The following is a 21,502-nucleotide window of genomic DNA, read 5'->3' as shown; positions in this document are numbered from 1 at the left end:
ATCTGTTTGGCAAAACTGTTAGTCATCCTTCCTTTGAAATCCTGTACCTTGTCCCCCAAGAAGCTTCTCTTGGCAATTCTGGCAGAATAATGTATTTCTTCCCTTGTGTTCTCATAGCATTCTGTCCATACCTGTTTTGTGACATCTATCCCATTGTGTTGGATTCATTGCTAATATATCCATCAGGGTAAAATTTCAAGAGTGTGAGGTGATGGTTTTTGAAAATTGGCATTATCCTTGGTTCATACCTGTATTCTCTCTGGCTATCCTAATGACAGCAATACAGGAGAGACTCAAATATTTCATGTTGGAAGTAATCAAATTATAGTAGCTATAGGAAATATTAGCGTATTATAAATGTGGACATCAGCCAACTTTGGGAGAAGACTAGAAGGAGATGTTTTGGAATAAACATGGTGAGTTTCAATTCCTGGATATAGAAGTGGAAAGAATCTTCCATTTTTATTCTTTAGCTCAGAAAAAGAAAAAAAAATCATTTGTAAAGTTAGAATATAGTAGATCAGGAAGAGAAGAGAAAGATGAAAAGTATCCTGTTGCTCCAGGAAAAGAACCTAGTACTCTGAGAGAAGCCCTTACTTCCTTCACTGCAGATGAAGGAGTAGCTGTGTCTGTCTGCCTTTCTGATGAATTCTAATGAGGCTTTTATCTCATTAACATATCAAAATTCCATTCATGCACCTTTGCCTGGAAGTCAGAAACTGCAGGAGAATCTAAATTCAAAGAAGTAATTGAACAAGAACACTTAAAAGAATAAACAAACAAACAAAACCTAAATGAAATTTTACTAAAGATTGATTTTCACAACATATTGACGACTTCTCTAAGACACCTATCCAAACACACTGACTAATGTCTCTAACATGAGAAAATGACTTGGAAGAGAAATTAATATGCATATAATAGAATATTTATCACACTAAGAACTCAATCAACATAGCATTCTAGGAGAGAGCTATGTAACCTATAGCATAAGTAAAATAGTAACCTATAGCATAAGTAAAATAGTCAGTAATATAATTTTGTACAGTGACAGTTACTAGACTTATCATGGTGATAACATCGTAAGGTATCTAAATGTTGAATGACTATGTGTTGCCATTTACAAATTAGATGTTGTATAAAACTGCATACTAATCCAGTAATCTAATTTACACTAGATGGGTACAGAGCAGACCTCTTATTGAGACATGATAGATATATGCTTAAATATGAGCTATAAATAACACTTGAAATAAGAGGTCATCAATTCAAATGCCCTCATGGAACAGGCAAGTAATGTAAATGGGTGGAGGGGTAGGGAGGGGTTCGTCAGGAGTGGAGGACCTGCCATGAACTGAGGAGAGCCCTCCCCATCTAAAGGGGACACTGAGACTCAGTCCCGCCCCTTGGTCGCATACCAGAATGAAGATCATGTATTGCTAATATGGCTTGATTTTTCTAAGAAGCCAGAAATCGTGATATGTATGTAAAAATGGCCTGATTGTTAAAATATTGTGTGAGTCCAATAACATGTGTCCAAGAGCAGCATTTACTCTACTGGCTTCCAGCTTGCAGCACCCATTTTGAAAGTCCACATTATTTCTTACCTGCCTTAATCCTAGCTGGAGAAAGAATGCCTGAGCCCTGCGAGGCAATGCTGTGTACCATGGACTCCACTTCTGGAAACGTTTAAAGGTCTTCTAGGAGGGCAGGCCATTGACAAAGCAGACATCTGCAGGAGGAACACCCATTTCCAGTCAAGGTAGGATAATGGATTTTCACCAATTCCTCCTTTAGAGGAAACCTCTGCTCTCTTTAAGATCACAAATGTCATTCAAATGTCCCGTCATAACAAGAAAAGGTGGGCTGCTTGTGATTAAACATTTTCCCCATCCCATTCTATGCATATTATCCAAACTAAGAGAACATGGTTATAAAAATTAGAGCAGGATGGAGGAGTGGTGGAGTGGATCACATGACTGCAGTGGCATAGATAGCAGTGACACAAAGGTCCACAGAGCCTCTAAGTGCCATTGTCAGTTTCCCACACTGACTCAGAAATATACCTAGAGAAAATATTGCAAAAGGAAAATGCATACATTGGTATTTCACTTAATCCATAGCATTGCACACACATACAACACACATCAGAGACACCGCTTGTGTATGAGATAAAATTTTAGAAATTCAGATTCAGCTAGATAAAACATTTTAAGTGATATGGCCAGTTTTCTTGTTTTAGGAAATCTTGTGAGTGAATTCTTTGGTAAAGAATGCTGTTAGCATATGAAATAGATATGTAAAGGGTCTTTACAAATTTGTGTTTCTATATAAAATAAATTTATTTTTCTATATAACTTCCCAATACCTGGAAATGAGTCTAGTGGCTAAATCAAGCATGCAGAAAAATTACAAACCTAAAATATTTTTGAAAGAATCATTATCTACGACCTTCCAGTTATAAAATAAATAAGTCCCAGGGATGTAACCTATAGCATAAGTAAAATAGTCCGTAGTATAATTTTGTACGGTGACAGTTACTAGACGTATCATGGTGATAACATCGTAAGGTATCTAAATGTTGAATGACTATGTTGTACACCTGAAACTAATATAATATTGTATGTCAACTATACTTTAATAAATTAAAGGGGGGAAAAGCATAATTATCCTAGGCACCACATAAGAGACCTGAACTTCGTGCCTTGATGCAAAGCAGCAACGTGGGTCGGAAACTTGCAGAAGACCTTACACTGCCATGTCAGTGTCCAAAAGGAAGGGGTGTTTTCACTGCCTGGTAATGACAGTCAAAGCCAAATTCTCAGGAGCCAGAGATTTTGCTCCAGTGAGATAATCAGGCTTCACTCTACCCCATTGGGACTCTCAGTGGACCCAACTTCAATACTAAGCCAAACTACTACTCGAAGATGATGAGGCAAGGCTTCCTGCCCAACTAAACTGGGATTTTCCCTTTAAAACTAATTCAAGGAAATCTTTTAGCATTGTCTATTTTTGTGCTTATTGAAATCTGGGCTCCCAAAAAATACAAGCCAAGTGTGAGCAGCAAATTTATGTGCAGTATGGATCTGAAGCTTCCAAAGTGTGCATACTTGGAGGAACTGCTTGCTGGAGAGGGCATTGACAAGGCCACCTTGGGGACACTATTTGTCCTTAACTCAACCTTCAACTCTATCTAATGAGAAACTATGATAGGAAAGGAAAAGACTCCATCTTTGCTCGGATTGGTCCATAAATACTTTTCTGGTCTTCTTGGGGGTGAGGGATAGGGAAAGAAGGAACTTGCAATAATACCAACCTTCGGAGTTGTTATGACTTAACTGAGATTTTTCACAATGTTCTTGTTGGTTTTTTTCCCTCTGTGCAGAGTCTTCAGAACCAGCCAAGCTTAGTTCGTCAACAAGTTAACAAATATTTCTTGAGCAACTACAGTACAGTATGTTGTACTAGAGATAAAAATATGAATAAATTATAGTTCCCTACTATTGGTTTGGAGTGGGGGTAGGGGAGGTGAGGAAGAGACATATAGACACAAACAGATCATTTGATAATTTCAATGCAGTGTGTTAATCATATGCACACATATAGATATATGTATATACAAATGTATATGTTCATAATGTATATGTATTTGTGTGTGTGTGTGTGTGTGTGTGTATACTGGGGTGCCAAAAAAATGTATACAAGTGGACACTTTGGTCAGTCTCGCTCAAGCAGTAGTTTGCTGTAATCAGAAGTGTCTGGACGCTGATGGTAACCACTTTGAGCACCCCTTGTAATTGCAGAAGCCAAATGTGATTTGTATTCATCAGTATATATTGAGTATTGCAATTTTAATACAGTTTTTTCCTTTCTTAAAATGTGTATACATTTTTTTGGTACCCTCTGTATAAAATATTGTATGTATGTATAAAATACCAAGTGCTGATTTTATATAAAGTACTGTGTTATTTTAATCACATTACAAACTATCACACTTAATATTCACCCAAAAGAGTTGTTTTGAGGATTGTAATTCCCAAATTATGAAGGAGGAAATTGTGACTCAGGGAATTCATGACTTTCCTAAGCTTAGAAAGCTGGTAAGTGGAGGCGTGGGACTAAACCCAGGTCAGCCCGATGCCAAACCTTGGTTCCCAGCCACCTCACTGGACTTCCTCTCATATGAAGTTAGACATAAAGGAACAGAGCTGATACTTGAGGTTTTGTGTTTTCTTTTGTTTTTGTTGTAAGTCTTTTGAATAGATATTAAACTCACATGATTTAAAACTCAACAATATAAAGTGGAAAGTCTGGCTCCCATACTGTCTACTCTCTACTTCCAGCCCTCTCCACTGTCTCTGTCCAAAGGCAAAAACTTGTAATTTCTTGTTATTATTCAGGAGTTCCCTTACACAAATATGCTAATCCCTCCTTCTCCATTACACAAAGGAGGCACACTATACACATTGTTCTGCAACTTGCTTTTTAAAAGTAATGATGTAGCTTGGAAATATTTGCATGTCAGGGTGTAGAGAGTGTTCTCATTCTTTTTTGCAGTAGCATAACATCACATTATATGGATGTACCATACTTTATTTCAATGTTCCTTTTCCCGTTTGATGGACATTTGTGGATGCTATCTTGACCATGCTACCTTACTGAATTCTCTTACTGCTTTTAGTAATCTTCCTGTTGATTATGTTGAGTTTTTCTGGATTATAATGTCATTTCCAATGTTATACTTTTACTTTTCTTTTCTTGTATCATGTCGTTGGCCATTACTAGACCCGGCTTTTTAAAGCAGTAGAGAGGACTTAGTCGAAGAGAAGATTGATATTCCAGGTAGGAAAAACATCAAAAACAGAAAGATGTAAAACACCATGAAAGGGGATGTGCTGAGAAATACAGGAAATAAGTAATAAATATTATCGTGTAAAATAATACAAGGTGAGGTGTAGAAGAAGTTAGGGAAAAAAACATCGTGCTGTAAGGAGATTGAACTGTGTGAGAATGAGAGGCATTTGAAATGAGGGAAATGAAAAGATCAGGCAATATTTAGATAGATCCATTGAAAGGTGTTGAGCCTGAGGCTGAAAGCTCTTTAGGGCACTGTTGAATGATTCCAGCTGAAATATTTGATAAACAATGTCATCAGGGAGAGTGAGAAAAGGGTAAGAACAATACTCAGAAGGTAAAGTGGCAAGCCTTGATGATGCAGAGGCATAAATATGGGGAATCTGAATGGGTAGCACACGGTGTCCTGAAGTGAGAGAAAGAATGCAGATAGAGGAACAAGTTTTAGGGGGAAGAGGAGAAATTTGACTTTCAAAATGATAATATAATATATGATATAATATATTTATATTATATCATATATTATATGTATATTATATATTATAATATATAGTATTACATACATTATATTATAAATTATATACTATATATATGTAATATAATATAGTATATATTATACAGGGAAGTTTGTCTGTTACCCCAGTCTACTACCTGAGTTTCCTGATGGTCATGTTGGTCTCTTATTTGGCAAATGGTAGAGCTCGAACCTAAACGCAGCTTTCTTAGTGCCAAAATCAGCAATCATCCACTGTGCATGCTGCTTTCAAAATAAACAGAGCAGGCAAAAGAACATAATTGAAAATAAGCACAGCTGGTTTACACGAGGAAGAAATTTTCAGGCGAGAAATAGTGGAGGAAGCGTGCTAGCTGGACAGACTATGATCACATAAGTAGCAGAATCCTAACAATTGGGGCTTTGGCCCAGGTCAGGTGACCAAAATTTAGGGAATATAAATGGAAAATAATATATTTTTAAGATTATACACATTTTAAGTCATCCCCCTACACCATCTCTGTTGGGAAAGTTACCACCAGCCTTGAGTGTCCTTGCACATTCTTGCTGATTATACCAAGAAAGAAAGACCCTGACCACACTTTACCTAGGCCACCTCTCAGGGTTTTTTGTAAAGAGCAATCCTGAGGAATGTGACAATGTCTCCTCTGGGACAAAGGGGAGGCTGTTTACTGCTGGTTGTAAAACAATGGGTTTCCCAAATCTGTGTCTTCCCCTATAATGCAACTTGCTGCATTACTGACCCTTCGGACATGTCTATCTGGGCCCTCTGTGTTACCCCCATGGGACTTGGGGCCCCAGGGAGAGGTGGCAAGAGGAACCAGTGCAAATGTGCTGTTTGCTGTTCCATGAGCACTAAAGTCCCTTCCCTCTGAAGAACAAATAGATGTCTTCTGCCAGCATCCATGAAGAGCAACAGGCTAATGTACTAGCTAAAAAACAGGATGAAATAAAATCAAATCCCAGATACTGACCATCCCCATTTCTGCCAATTTTGAGTCATGGTACTCAGTTTACCTTCATCAGTTCCTGGGAGCCCCTTTAGCAGCCAAGAGATCGTTATGACTGGAAAAACTAGGTCATGGAGCCCACTGGCCAGGCCCTTTTGTGCTTAAACAGGGACCACCTCCATCCTCATTGTTTCTTCATGTTGTGAGAGGATGTCATAGCTTGTGGCACTCTCATTACTGATTTTGACGTAAGCAGAGTGAGTGAGGTTAGATTGTTCAGAGTTTTTCTAAAAGCTCAGCTTTGAGTTCCCGCTCACCCACTTCTATACTTGTTGTTCTCTCCTGTTTACTGACTGTGCTCCCTACGCTGACCTGTCACCATGCCAGCTGCATCCATCAATAGCCCAGAATCACCATTACTGATAGGAGCAGAGAAAGCAGAGGTCTGAGAGAGGAAATGCTGAACCGACTGTTTAAGAATGTATAGCTATCATTAATTGCTTTCTCACACTTTCTGTGTCACTTTCCCCCTACGAAGTAATGCTTTGCTTTGGCCTGCGACCCAAAAGCCCTCCCCAACCATAGGGGAAAGTGCAAATCAGAAATTTACCAGCTCATCCAAGGCTCGGTTTACCATCATCTGTGGTTCCAGAAACCTCCTTGAACTTGAATTAAGCTGACCCCAGATTGCCAGCACCCCCCAAAACAAGCAAAAGTCTTTTTTGAGGATGCTTATGTAAGTCTAGGCTTCAAAATATTTCTATAAATTATTTTTCAAATACAACCCCGACTCTCAATGATAGCCAGAAATATAAGGACACAGTATAAATAAGAACCAAGAGGAACAACAGACAGCAGGTCCACAGGGAATCTAGCTATTAGAATAGTTAGACACAGACTGTACAACAATGTTCTCTATTCACCACAGAAATTTTCACCCTTGGCTGATGCAATGTTGAATGCAGCACGAACTCACAGAACCAGTCCCTTGTCCTCTCCTCTCCAGCCCTTCCCATCTTTTTCTGAGGTCTTCCTCCCTCATTTTACCTTTTCCAGAATCTTCTCTCCTTCTCCACAGGCATTTTCTCTTCCATTTCCCAAGGTGCTCAGATTCCCTGTGATGGTTAAACTCACAGGCTGTGGAGACAGCTTGTCTGAGTTCGAATCGTTGCAAGTTTGTCGTAAATTCAACAAAACCGCTTATTGTATCCCAGGGTATTATTTTTTGCATATGGATATCATTATTAATTTCTAGAGTTATACTTTTAACTCATAAGCATAAATAACAGGATTAAAAACATTTATATAGATACAGAATTGGTACTACTCATGTATAATGTGCATCCTTATTCTTCCCTCACAAATTTGGTCAAAGAAGTGCACATTATATCTGGTAAAATATGGTACTTAATCATTAAGTCTCAGTTTCTGCATCTGTAATGTGTTCCTACCTCATAGGGTTGCTATTAGGGCTAAATTAGCTAACATAGGCAAAATGTTTATAACGGTACATGGCATTAGCGAGTTCTCAATAAATATTAGAACCCCAAAGTACTAAGCTTAGTGCTAGACTTAGACAGTCAGGGCACCTAACCAGCTGCTTCCCTGCACCTGGAGCTTCTGTTCAGGATTCATTTTCCCCTCTGGCTTCTGTCATGTCTGTCCCCCCACCACCACTGGCCCCAGAGATCCACTGCTGCTCTAAAGCTATGACACAAGCTTAGACAAAAATCCACCCCACTGTCCTGCCCATCTCCTTAACATCAGTGTGACACATAGGGGTTTAAAATGTCTTCTTTAAATGTACCAAAATACTAAAAGAAAACAAAAGAGAATGTATACGAAAAATATAAACCCTCTGGCTTACAAGGTCAGGGTCTGTATTCCTACCACAACTCTTTAGCCTCCAGCACTCACTCCCAGCCCGTGTCCCATTCTGCTCCCCACATCAGGGCAGAGCAGCTCCCTCACAGCTTCAAAAGGGAAGTGGGCTCTTCAACCTGAGTCCTCACTCTCTAGCTTGCAGTGCCTCCCTCCATGTACCCGAACTGTATGGCCTACTAGGAGAGCTACAGTTAGACACCTTGATTCTTTTGTAACTGAAGCTGAAGAATGGGTCTAATTGGTTTCTGGTGAAAGAAATCAGATGGCAGGGCTGTGGTGACTTCCCAGAGGAATGCCTTCGCCGCAAGTGGGCCTTATCTTCTCTCCACGAGGAAGAGACCGTCCCCACAACGGACCAAGCGTTATAAGAACACCATGTAGGTCTCGGATGTGTTTGCCCTCAGGTGCTCCATTGCCAGTCCCCTGCTTTGCTCTGTATCCTGGGGCCTGACCCCTCCTGGCTGCATTTTCCAGGCTCCCTGATCAGCTAATGTCCAGCTGGGACTGCCTACTGCCAGGGAGATGGGAGAGTGGAAGGAAGGGAAAAGCTAGAGTATCTCTCCATCCCTATTCCAGGGGTGCTCTGGCAGAAGCTGCACCCCTTCATCATCTAGCTTTCCCCCTGATAGACCCACCATTACCAGCATCTGCTGTATGAAACTGGCCTCTTCTCTTCGACCTTCTAGACTAGGAGTAGAAGGAGCTTCCTGCTGTTGCTAATCTCTGGGTTGCCTCACTGTGCCCTGATTGGCTTTTCGTCTTTTCCCATCACCTACATAATACATCATGTGCATTAAATCCCCTGTTTCAAGCAATGATAATGATTTCTGCTTTCCTGGTGGGAACTGCACTAATATAAACATCTTATTAATGATGTAATCGTGATATTTGCATAGGAAGGATTATACACATATGATAACACTGGCTGGGCATTCTGAAGTTCTTCTAAAAGATATTTGAAAAGTCTGCTACCCTTTCCTGATTTCTGTTTATTGCCAAACCTCTCAAAGGTGCATCCCTCACCACCACCACCAACACCCCAGCCAACTTAACAAATACCCCACGCCCAGGAGGGTGGAGAACAACAAGGAGCACGTCATGAACCAGATGTCCCTTTCTTTACCCAATGCAATGGGGTGAGAAAAGAAGCCAAGTTTCATTTCCTCTCTTCAATGTGTTTGATCTCATTGTTAAATTTCCTGGCTTCATAAATCAAAACCACAATGAGACACTACCTCACACAGTTAGAATGGCTATTATCAATAAGACAAGAAATAGCAAGTGTTGGAGAGGATGTGGAGAAAAAGGAACCCTCATACAATGTCGGTGGGAATGGAAATTCATGTAGCCTCTGTGGAAAACCATATGGAGTTTCCTCAAAATTTAAGAATAGAGCTATCTACCATGTGACCGAACAATCTCTCTTCTGGGTATATCTACCTGAAAAATTTGAAAACACTTATTTATAAAGATATATGTACTCCATATTCATTGCAGCATTATTGACAATAGCCAAGGCATAGAAACAACTTAAGTGTCCTTCAACAGATGATTTGATAAAGAAGATGTGGTACTGGATGGAGGCCACATGAAGATGGAGGCTGAGATTGGAGTGACGTGTCTAAAAGCCAAGGAGAGCCAAGGATTGTCTGCAGGGACCAGAAACTAGAAGAGGCAAGCAAGGATCCTTCCCTAGAGCCCACAGAGAGCATGGCCCTGCTGACACCTTGATTTCAGATTCTATCCTCCAAAGCTCTGAGAGAATAAAATTCTGTTGTTTTAAGCCACTCAGTTTGTGGCACTTTCTTATGGCAGCCCTAAGAAACTAATACAGTTCCACAGAGGGTGCAAAGAATGAACTGAGTTGTTATAATACTGTGTTTCCCCAAAAATAAAACCTAGCAGCACCATCAGCTCTCATGTGTCTTTTGGAGCAAAAATTAATGTTAAGACCTGGTCTTATTTTAATATAATATAAGACCGGGTCTTTAATATAATATAATATATTATAATATAATACAATACAATATAATATAATACTGGGTCTTATATAATATGAGACCAGGTCGTATATTAATTTTTGCTCCAAAAGACGCACTAGAGATGATGGTCCAGCTAGGTCTTATTTTTGGGAAAACACTGTAGTAAATCAGTACATTGTAGCTAATATTTTAAGGAAAGAGGTAAAAAGCATTTGTTTAATTGTCATATGATGTCCATTTTTACACAACTATTTTTCATGCATTATAGATTAAAAATTAACTTAGCCAAATAATACTCCATTGTATAAATGTACCACAGTTTCTTAATCCAGTTGTCTACCAATAGACATTTCGGTTGTTTCCATGTCTTGGCTATTGTGAATAGCACTGCAACAAACAAAGGGTAGATATATTTTTTTGAATTAGCGTTTTGGATTTCTCTGGAAAGATAACGTGTTTCCCTGAAAATAAGATTAGCTCTTATATTAATTTTTGCTCCAAAAAATGCATTAGGGCTTATGTTCAGGGAGTGTCATCCTGAAAAATCATGCTATGGCTTATTTTACAGTTAGGTCTTATTTTGGGGGAAACACAATACCTAAGAGTGCAATTGCTGGGTCATAAGGTAGTTCCATCTCCAGTTTTTTGAGATACCTCCATACTGATTTCCATAGTGAGACCACTTCATGGACGGTATAGATGCCTGACCACTGTAGTGTATACCTAAAGCCAAAGCTGAATAATAATGCATGTCAACTATAAATATATCTATATCTATATATATCTATCTATCTATCTATATATATATATATATATATATATATATATGTATATGTGTGTATAAATATATACACATATATAAATACTATATATACTAAACTATAAATCTATCTATCTATCTATCTATCTATCTATCTATGTCATAGGATGTGGAGTACAGCGTAGGGAATAGAGTCAATGGAATTGTAACAACTACATACGATGTCAGAGGGGTAGTAGATTGGGAGAGGGAGATTGTCACTTTGTGAAGGGTGTAAATGTCTAACTATTACATTGTTTTGTACACCTGAAACTAATAAAAAAAATTAACTTAGCAATTTTGCAATATATTGTGAAAGGAGAATGATAGCAGTTTTGAAAGAACATTGAAATAGGAATTGAGTTCTAGTTGTAGGTCCTCCATTCACTGGCTGTTGACTTTGGCAACGTCAGGCAAACTTCTACCTCTTAGTTTACCTGTGGAGATGAGGAAATGCCCTCCTTCCAGGGCTGCTGGAAGATCAAATGATTTAATAAACAAAAAATTTAAAAAGAAGAAGAAGAAGAAGAAGAAGAAGAAGAAGAAGAAGAAGAAGAAGAAGAAGAAGAAGAAGAAGAAGAAGAAGAAGAAGAAGAACTTACATATAATGGAATACTAGTCAAACATAAAAAATGATGAAATCTTTCTTGCCATTTGTGACAACATGGATGGATCTTGAGAGTATCATGTTAAGTGAAATAAGTCAGAAGGAAAAGGACAAGAACCATTTTATTTCGTTCATATGTGGGATATAAAACAGAAAGTAACAAATGAACAAACAAAACAAAACAAACTCATAGACACAGACGACAGAAGGGTGGTTCTATCGGAGTGGAGAGAAACTGGGGGAAAGGATGGAAAAGGTAAAGGGGGCCAAATATGCAGTGAGAGAAGGAGTTAGATTTTGGGTAGTGAGAACATAATGCAATATACAGATGATGTATTATAAAATTGTACACCTGAAACTTACATAATTTTATTAACCAATGTTACCCCAATAACTTTAATTTAAAAAATTTTTTCTGGCTTTGCACCAGTTCCCATCTTCTACCACCTTTTTGAAGTAGCTGACTGGGAACGTCTTAAATTGTGCAGGTCAATTAATTTCCACAGCACTGGGCTGCCCACATTCCCTCTTCCATCAGTATTTCTCTTCTACCTCCTTTAGCATCTTTATTTGTTTGTTTGTTTCAGAGAGCTTCACATTTCATGATTTCAGCTCTTTAGTATATACATAAAACCTTAAATTCGTACCTCCAGCCTTGCTTGTCTTCTAGGCAGGTACTTGGAAAGAAAGGATGTTTCCACAGGCCCTGCCCATCTGTGGCCCAGCCAGGGCACAGAGATCAAGTTCTGTTTTTGTCCTGCCATGTCTTCCTATTTACATAATGTCCAGTCTACCAAAATCTTCCTATCTACATAATGTCCAGTCTACCAAAAGAAAACCTTCAAGTCTTCTTTGAAATGGATAGAATGAGCAACATAGAATTGTCCTTGAGCAGGAGCATGACAGAATTAATCTTCCCTTTTCTTTTTATCTCGCCTTCCAAAGTCCTGTGCCTGGTTTTTCAAACCTTCCATTGATGAGCCCCTCCTGCCTCTCAGCCTCATGTTGCAGCCTAGGAAGTCTAAACCTTTACACTGGTCAGGCTGGTCTCTTCACTGATCCCCTTCACAAGGAAGGATCCCTCTCTTAGACTAAGAAACCACGAAGCAGATGATGTGAAAGAACAGAGTCAGGGTCAGACTGCCTGAGCTCAAACCCCAGTTCTCTCTCTTGCTGACATTGGACAAATTACTACTCTTTACACTCTGGTATCCTCAGTTGTCAAATGAGAGAAATAATAACACTTATATCATACGGTACGGATAAGGAGGAAGTAACTTAATACGCATAAAGTACTTAGAACATTCCTGGCAGCTGGGTCACATGTGATTGGAAAACCAGGCAATGAGGAACTATGTCACCTGTTTCTCTGCCATAGCTTGGCTATCTCACTATGTAATCATCAAACAGGAATATAACTTTCTAAGTTTAACCAATATTTTATATTTTATTCCAATCGCATAGAAGTACAAATGCTATAAGTCTTAGGAAAAAGTTCCTCTGCTTACAGAAAGATTCTTCTTTCCCTCCCACCATCCAAATTCTATCCCGTTCTTCAAGAGCCAATCTAAGTGCCACTGCAATGAAACTCTTTCCTGTTGCTTCAGCCTACACCAAACTCTTACTTCTGGAAACATTTCTATGGTGGGTTCACACCATACCAGTTAGCACTGGATTGTTTCTGTGGGTCAGTATGCTCTGTTGGGGTCTGCAAGCTCTCCTCAATAAAGAGTTCTCCAGTTCTCAGACTGAGTTCTGAACCAAGAGAGAACTATCACGAATGGTTGGTAGGTGGAAACTAAGTTATCTTCTTATTGACCGCGCTGAATTGTAAGATGGACTGTAGAGTGAGGGTCACAAGAGCCTCTCCCTGCATCAGAAAATGTACCTCTTCCTTGTGGGGTTGTTGCCAGAGTCACTTCAGTCCAAGTGGGTCGCCACTTCTCCTGGGGAGAACGAGAATAGGTACATGAGAAGCCAGGGGTGTGTTTAAGGAAAAGTCCTCCTCCCACAGACTGGGAAGTGGGGTAAGACTCACCCCTCCAGCAAGATCTTCCCATGTGGACTAGAAACGCTTTGGGGAGGGCCTGTATCTTAAGCTTCTGATGCGTTCTCTGTAATGATGAGATGGATAGACACGTAACAGCTGCTGATTAATCATCGTTCCAGGCTCTGTTGTAATCACTGTCCATATATGAGCTGAATCAATCCGTGTAACAACCCTGTGAAGTAGCTGGTATTAACTCTATATGTTATAGATGAGGCATGGAGCCCACTGACGTTTAATAAATGGTGAGGCTGGGATTTAAACCCAGTCTGGCTTCAGCGTTCATGCTTTTAACCACTATCTGCTGCTGCCCTGATTGAATTTGAAGGGCAATAGTGTTGGTAGAAATGGAGATTTTGAGAGTTGGGAACAACCCCATTAATTTCAAGTGAAGGGATGTTCTGTACCTAACAACTAATGCTTAGAGACAATCATTGGAGAAGATTTTACAGCACATTTCCTCTCTTCTAAACTATCAGAAATCCTGTGAATTAATTATGTGCTACTATATGAATTTGGAAAGAGGTCTGTTCATTCATCCTACTGAAATCACTTCCTTATGTAACACTTAGTCATGAATGCAAAAATGAATCAAAGTGGTTCACATTTGATTGAAAAAGAAAACCATTTCTGGCTGGTTCTTTTGTTACTCATATGATTCAACTGCCATTTGTTTTATGATAGGTACGGAAGTTTTCCTTTGTTTTGTTGTCTTACAAAATGGTGTGGCAGTTAAAATCCTGTCCACATCTTAATTACATTTGACACTATAGCTTTGCATTGTATTTCTGTGATCAATTCTCAGTCTAAATCCTAAAATAAATGGCCTTCGGTTGTTTTGTCAGTTTACCACTAGAGGGCACTATCTAGTCTTTTATCTGTAACACACCGGCCTGATGGATTCTGCTTTGTTTGTGCTATGTATTAAAGAGAGGAGGCATGTTACATGGTCTCAGGTTTGTTATGGTTAAATCATCTAAAGTAAGAAAGAAATTTCAAATCAAGCTTGCTGACATGCTTTATTTGATGGTGACCACAATTAATTCCCAGCCATGTTCTGAGCGAGGTACTTCAGATACATTACCTTTGAATCACACATAACCCTAATTTTACAGATGAGAAAATTGAAGCTCAGGAAAGCCACATGACGTCCCCAAGATCACAGCATTGTACAACAAGGACTTCATTCAGGCTGTGAAACCAGATCAGGATCGGTGAATAAAAGAGGAAAATTTCCACGATGCCACTAGCTGATTTCCTGAGCTGAGAGGAGGCTCATGGGAGTTAATTCTATGTAGTGGAACATTTGGCAGTTTGTGCTGATGAGGGAAGGCTATAGGTATTAAAAATAAATAACAGAAACAACTCTAAATGCAACTTGCAGCTAAGCAGAGTCTAACAAAACAGCTATCTAGATGTACCAGACCCTTCGCTTTCTTTTTTTTTTTTGACCCTTCATTTTCAATTCCATTTAATCTGTTAGTTTGTCCCCACCCTGTTTGCTTGAATGTAGTGTGATCATTTAAGAGGCCAGCTATAACAAGACAGTTTATTTCATAAAGGAACTGACTTTCTGCCTTAGACCTGTGAGTGACCTTCATCAACTACTCTTTCTTGGGTGATCATGATATAAGTGTATATGCCTAGGAAAGGAGCCAGTATTACATGTAATATCTACGGATCTTGATAGTATGGTTTCTGGTGTGAAATTGTGCTGTAATAACTCCCAATCTTTCCACCAACATGCCTGTATTTGGCAGTGATGTGCATTAAATTTATCCCTCATGCTAATTAATGACTCTTGACATTGATCAGGCATGCGTTTGATGCCATCAGTGTTAATAAATGTCAGTTCCAGGATTATCCTGAATCTGAACCTGTTCACTAAGATCATAATGAGTTTAGGATTATTCATTATAATGCCCTTGCATTTTTCTAGTCTAGGTGCTATTTAACAAGCTGCTTATATTATTTTTATATGAGAAGATGGAAAATAAAATTTCAGTCCTAACTGTACCAATTATATGTATAAAAAGGTATCCAGAGTCATCCTGTATGAAACATTTCTTACCCCAAAATAAAACTACATAAACCTTAATCTTCGAAGATATGAATAAAGGGAACATACTAGCTACCAGTGAGAGTTGTGTTATATACAGGGCCAAGAATTACCATTTTTGTTCTGTAACTTTAGCCTACCAAGCCATTTCTTTAAGTCTGTAAAATATAAAGTCATAGAGCTAAAAAATCTGGGGGTCAGAAGGAAGAACATGGAAACTTAGAAACTTTGTATATTCCAAACACTCTTTTTAATTGAGTTAAACATCAGACACTTGCAATCTAGAAATATCTTAGACTGACATCAGGTTTTTAATTCCCCTTTCTCCTCTGGAATCTTGGAGCAGCTGTTGTTCCTCAAATGAGCCTGTTAATGTAGATTTATTTTTTCATTACTAGTTGATTCTAATGAAATAAGCTAGTTAATTGCATTAACTAAACCTCTGAAAGAAAGCAACAGCATCTAAGGATTTTTCAATCAGTCTGCAAGCACATAACCTGCTGTTCAGAGAAGTTCTATCACAATATCGGTGTGAGATGTAGGCCAGGCGTGTACATGAGCCAGAACCCATTATGATCTATTTTGATTACTGGCTTTCCAAAGCCTCAGGCCTGTCTCCTGAGCCTGAGATTTATTCTCCCTTATTCGAGGCAACAACAGCTGTGTTTGATAGAAGTAAGACCCAAATCAGAACAGATCAGGTGACTCAAAGTTTTCGTTCTGATAGGATGAGACTACAAACTCGCTCAGTGATTCGCGGGGAACTCTCACAGATGTTTAAAGCCTCAAAATCCATTGTCATAAGGGGAATATGAATAAATGAATATAATTTTTAATTACATTTTTAATCTTGAGATGATTAAAGATTCACATGACAGTTGTAAAACAGGTCTCCTGTACACTTTTCCCAGTCGCCTCCAAGGGTAACATGTTACAGAACATCTTACAGTAGTACTACGTCACAGCATTGATACCCTGAGCAAATAAAATTTGATGGGTACAGAGAACTAGTTAAAACTATCTGGGAACCGCCCAGAAAGAATAAACATATAAACAGAAGGCCAAGCACTATACATGCCATCTTGATGAGCAGTGAGTAGGAAGGAAATGAAGAATTTGATGTGTAAAAGCATGTCTCTTGACAGGTGGTATTTCTTCTCTTCTTTCAGAATGTCTCTTCTGGAAGGAATAGTTCAGCTCTTTCCTGGTGTTTCTGTAAAACTTAGAATTGTGTAATGTTTGAAGACAGAAAGAACAGCAATAAATCAGTTAAAAATAAGTACTTGTCTGAAGAAGTTTTCCCTTATCCCTAAAAAAGGGTGATGTTTTCATCTTCTGAAAAATTATCAGATCAGCCTATATTTAGTCTAGCTCTTTGGGATCTCTATTATATTTTAAATATATATATATATATTTATATATATAATTAATTAATTTATATATTTATATATATATATTATATTTTAAATATATATATATTTATATATAATTAATTAATTTATATATTTATATATATATATATTATATTTTAAATATATATATATTTATATATAATTAATTAATTTATATATTATATATATATATATATATATATATATATATATATATATATATATATAAAATTTTAAGTCCTGCAGTTAGCAAACATTAATGAAGAGACTAAATGATAGAGAGTTCCATTTAAAATTCTGTACAGCAATTGTCCTATTTCCAGTATTTTGTTTTTGTGTGTTATGTTGGCTCAAGCATTGTGGAAGGTTTAGCATCCCTGGTTCATGGGCCTAAATGCTGGAGGCACCCAAGGATACTGACAATACCTGGTTGAGAACAACTTTCAAACTGTCCTATCATGAGTATCATGGGCGACACCAACCAAACACAGATACTAGGGCTACGCCCACACTCACAACTAAATCAGAATCTCTGTTGGAGGGACCCGGAAATGTGTACATCTAACCTGGACCCCAGGTGATTCTTAAAACCAGACAAATTTAGAAAATAATGACTAGGCCTTGCCTCCCTTTTCCCAGGTTTGTCAATTGATCCCAATGGCTTTTTATCAGACAGACGTTTGTTACAATCTAAAGTCACCAGATAAATCCCTTCCTAGTCTCTGCAATGCTAGTGAATCAGGACAAAAGAGAAATTTAGGTCATTAAATGGGATTGACATGTAGGCGAGACAAAGAAGTGTGCTCAATTTACCCTCTTAACTAGAAATGTTCCCCATGGGAATATTGTCTCCAAAAATTCGATATGCCTTAAATGACTTTTTATTCATTGGACAAAAAAGATTATTCTACAATTCATTTCTTATCATAAGAAAGCTTTGTATCTTGACATAGGTACATGTTTTAAGAAATATGTACTAGCATACCGTTTGACAGAACAACGTAAAGTTTTTCAAAGACATGGCTTCAGTAAGCAAAAACATCGATTTGTAGAATTTTAGAAATAACCAAGTAGACCTTAGAAATAGACAGTGATTCTGATATACTAATGAACTTTATTGTTTTAATTATATGTTTTAGTCTTTTTATAAAAGATAAGGTTGGGATGTGTCTAATTAACCTGTGTAGAAAATATCCATGGGAATATTCTCAAAGATAATTGTCATATATAAAATTCTGGCTATCATTTCTTGATACCAGGCATTGTGGAAATACTTGACATCTCATCGGGTGACCAACCATACATACTAGTCTGCCTAGAATGTCCCAATTTTAGCACTGAAAGTCTTATATCCCAAGAGGCCCTTCAGGCCTGGATGAACTGGGCCTATTGGTCATCTTACATCTTGAACTCATTTCATCTTCAAAACATCCCTATGTAACAGGTACTATATTTATCTCCACTTTACAGATAAAGAAACTGAGGCATAGAGGGGTTAAGCAAACTGACCAAAATTACCAGGTTAGAAAGTGGCAAAGTTGGTACTCAAACCCCTGTCTGTCTACATTTGTTTGCTTTCAAACTCTACTTTCTCAATTACTACTCTGTCCTGTGCCATGAAACTATAGTCCTTCGAGGTTCAATTATTTTGCCCTTGTACTGGGGATAAAGTCGATTCATGGACTTAGCAACAAAAGAGCCTATTTAGAATTTCCCGGCAAATTAAAAAATCAGTTTCATAAGAAATTGTGTCCCATTCAATAGCAACAGAGCATTAAGGCCACATTGATTTCTCCAAGGCTATGAACATTGCTTGGAGAATTTGAAAATGCTGAGTTTGAGGAGGTAAAACAAGAGCAGAGGGAAATTCCACCCTTTTGAAGAGCAGTGTTTCAGGAGAATGGTATGTGCCTGACAGCTGCTGTAGGAGCACAGCAACCCCAGTGTAACATTTCACAGAGGGAAGTGATGGTGGCTGTTCCATCCAGTCGAGTCCACTAGAGGAAGGGAGGAAAGGCGATATGCTTTCCTGGCCTGCCATTCAGATAAGACAGCTCATTTGCTTTTTCTCACTAATAAACACTGAGCTTACGTGGAGTTCCAGGATGCATCTGTAGTTCAAACTGGAAAATGATTTGCAATGCAATGAAAGCTAGACTTTTAGAAAAAAGGTCATTTATGCTTATTGCATTTTATGGAATCATAACTTCTTGGGATTATTGGTCTTGAAAGTTCTGATTTCTTTGGAATAACCCAACAGAGATGGGGCGTGTTCGTCAAATGAGCAAACCACTTGCTTTCTGCTGAAATGATAACATCCTATGTAGGTAAAACCAGGACTTTATTTCAAGACACTGTGATGGTCATTTATCAAATGTTATATTTCTAGAATATTTTAAGCTTATATTTACTTTTTTTTCCTGATTATAAAATAATTTGTTTTCTGTATATCTGCAATGAAACATAAGGACCCTAAAATCCCAATCATATAATCACTTTGGACATTTTTAAAATTACTCTTCGATTATTTCTCTCTGCAATATAATAAGTTATGGAATATCCAAATTATGGAGTACAAGACTGCCACTAACCTCATGTCCTAAACAAAAACTTATTGACGTGGAGGTATTTCCACTGAACTTAAAGGTAGTAATTTCATACACCTTTTGTAACTCACTTTCCCCTCTTAATTTTAGTGAGCATTTTCCACTCCAATATTTATCTAGAAGATGATTTTTATTGGCAATATAGGATTTTATCTTATGGATAGGCTTTGGTTTGTTCATTAAATTTCTTATATTTTCAATACTTCAAATTAAAGAATGCCTCACAAATTTTTGTGCAAGGTTTTTATTGTGTCATTAGAGTAAATTCTTTAATAGTTGTTCTTTCACTTCTAAAATTATATCAAGCGGCTTAACATACCTAGCTTTAATAACTGGGGGAAATGTCAAATATAAAAAGTTTTCTTAGGGGTGGCTGGTTAACTGAGTTGGTTAGAGCGTGGTGCTGGTTTCACCAAGGTTGCTGGTTCAATCCCCATATGGGCCACTGTGAGCGGCGCCCTCCTTCAAAAAAAAAAAAAAAAAAAAAAAGTTTTCTCATTTAAATATATTTTTAAATGGAGTCTATTCAGAGGTATTACAAATTCTAATTCATTCTATAATTCAGGAACTCACTGCATATTAGTAGATAATAGAAGGCGGTTTGGTTATTTTTACAACATAAGCATAGGATTCACTGATAATTAGCTTTTTCTCTATAAATAATAAACTCTTGCTTTGACAAGATACCAAAGTAACTAGAATTCATTTTTCCTCTCATTTTGATTACCTGCAAAACTTAGTGGCTTAAAACAATACCAATCATTTATTTCCTTATGATTCTGTGTGTTGACTGGACTCAGCTAGGGAGTCCTTCTGCTCCACATGGTCTTGTTTGGAGGCTCAGCTGGTCTGGTATGTCATTTAGCTGGTAACTAGCTAGTACTGGCTGTGTGCTGGGAGCTCAGCCAGGGCTATTGACCCATGAGCTTTGGTTATCCGAGGGGTTTCTCCAGGTGGCACGGGGTCTAAAAGTGAGTGTTCAGAAGAGAATGAATGTGGAAGTTTTAGATCTTTTTTTGAGATTCAGCCTCAAAAATCACATAGTGCCACTTCCTTCTCATTCTGTTGGTCAAAGCATGTCGCAAGGCCCGTTGGTATTCAAGGGAAGGGCAGACTGCCAGTCCTCTGGTGGAGTCTAAGAAGTTTTGGCCATCTTAGCTTACTTTGGCCATCACAAGGTACTTTAAGGCAGAAATTTTCCAAACCCCTCAGTTAAGAAATAAAGTAAAGGCAGTAGTGAAACTTCTAGATAGAGAAGGCTAAGCATGGGGTGGAGGGGAGACATTAACTACCCTCTCATACAAACGAAATAAGTCAGATGTAAAAAGTCAAGAGCCCTATGATTTCACTGATATGTGGCATATAAAACTGAAAACAACAAAAGAAAAAGACAAACAAATGAAGAAACAAAAACTCATAAACACAGACAATAGTTTGGTGGTTACCAGAGGGTGGGGGGCGGAGAAGGGGGTGATAGATGAGGGTAAAAGGGATCAAATATATGGTGATGGAAGGAGAACTGACTCTGGGTGGTGAACACACAATGTGATATATAGATGATGTATTACAGAATTGTACACCTGAAACCTATGTAACTTTACTAACAATTGTCACCCCAATAAACTTTGAAAAAAATGTCTGAAAATCAAAATTCCTAAACACGTGGAGAAGCGTAATGCTAAGAAAATCAACAAAGTCCATTCTTGGAACTTGAATTCTCTTCAGATGAAACTAAAGTACAGGACAATCTGATAAAGACTTTGACAATCAGTATGTTTAGGATGCTCAAGGCATTACATAGAGGAATAA

General features: G+C 38.0%; 1 long non-coding RNA gene across 1 annotated transcript in view; it reads left to right on the top strand.

The window, feature by feature from the left end:
• Nucleotides 1-21,502, top strand: part of LOC148758477 (uncharacterized) — a 71,623-nt gene that overhangs the window by 13,471 nt on the left and 36,650 nt on the right. Inside the window, exon 2 of the long non-coding RNA XR_016020616.1 lies at nucleotides 1,623-1,762. This is a non-coding gene — a long non-coding RNA (uncharacterized LOC148758477). The remainder of the gene's footprint in view (nucleotides 1-1,622; nucleotides 1,763-21,502) is intronic.

The sequence above is a fragment of the Rhinolophus sinicus genome, chromosome 3, assembly GCF_057876585.1.
Source record: "Rhinolophus sinicus isolate RSI-liver-muscle chromosome 3, RSI-T2T, whole genome shotgun sequence".
NCBI classification, from domain to species: domain Eukaryota; kingdom Metazoa; phylum Chordata; class Mammalia; order Chiroptera; family Rhinolophidae; genus Rhinolophus; species Rhinolophus sinicus.
The sequence above is the reverse complement of the archived record's forward strand: the minus strand, read 5'-3'. Positions and strand labels throughout refer to the sequence as shown.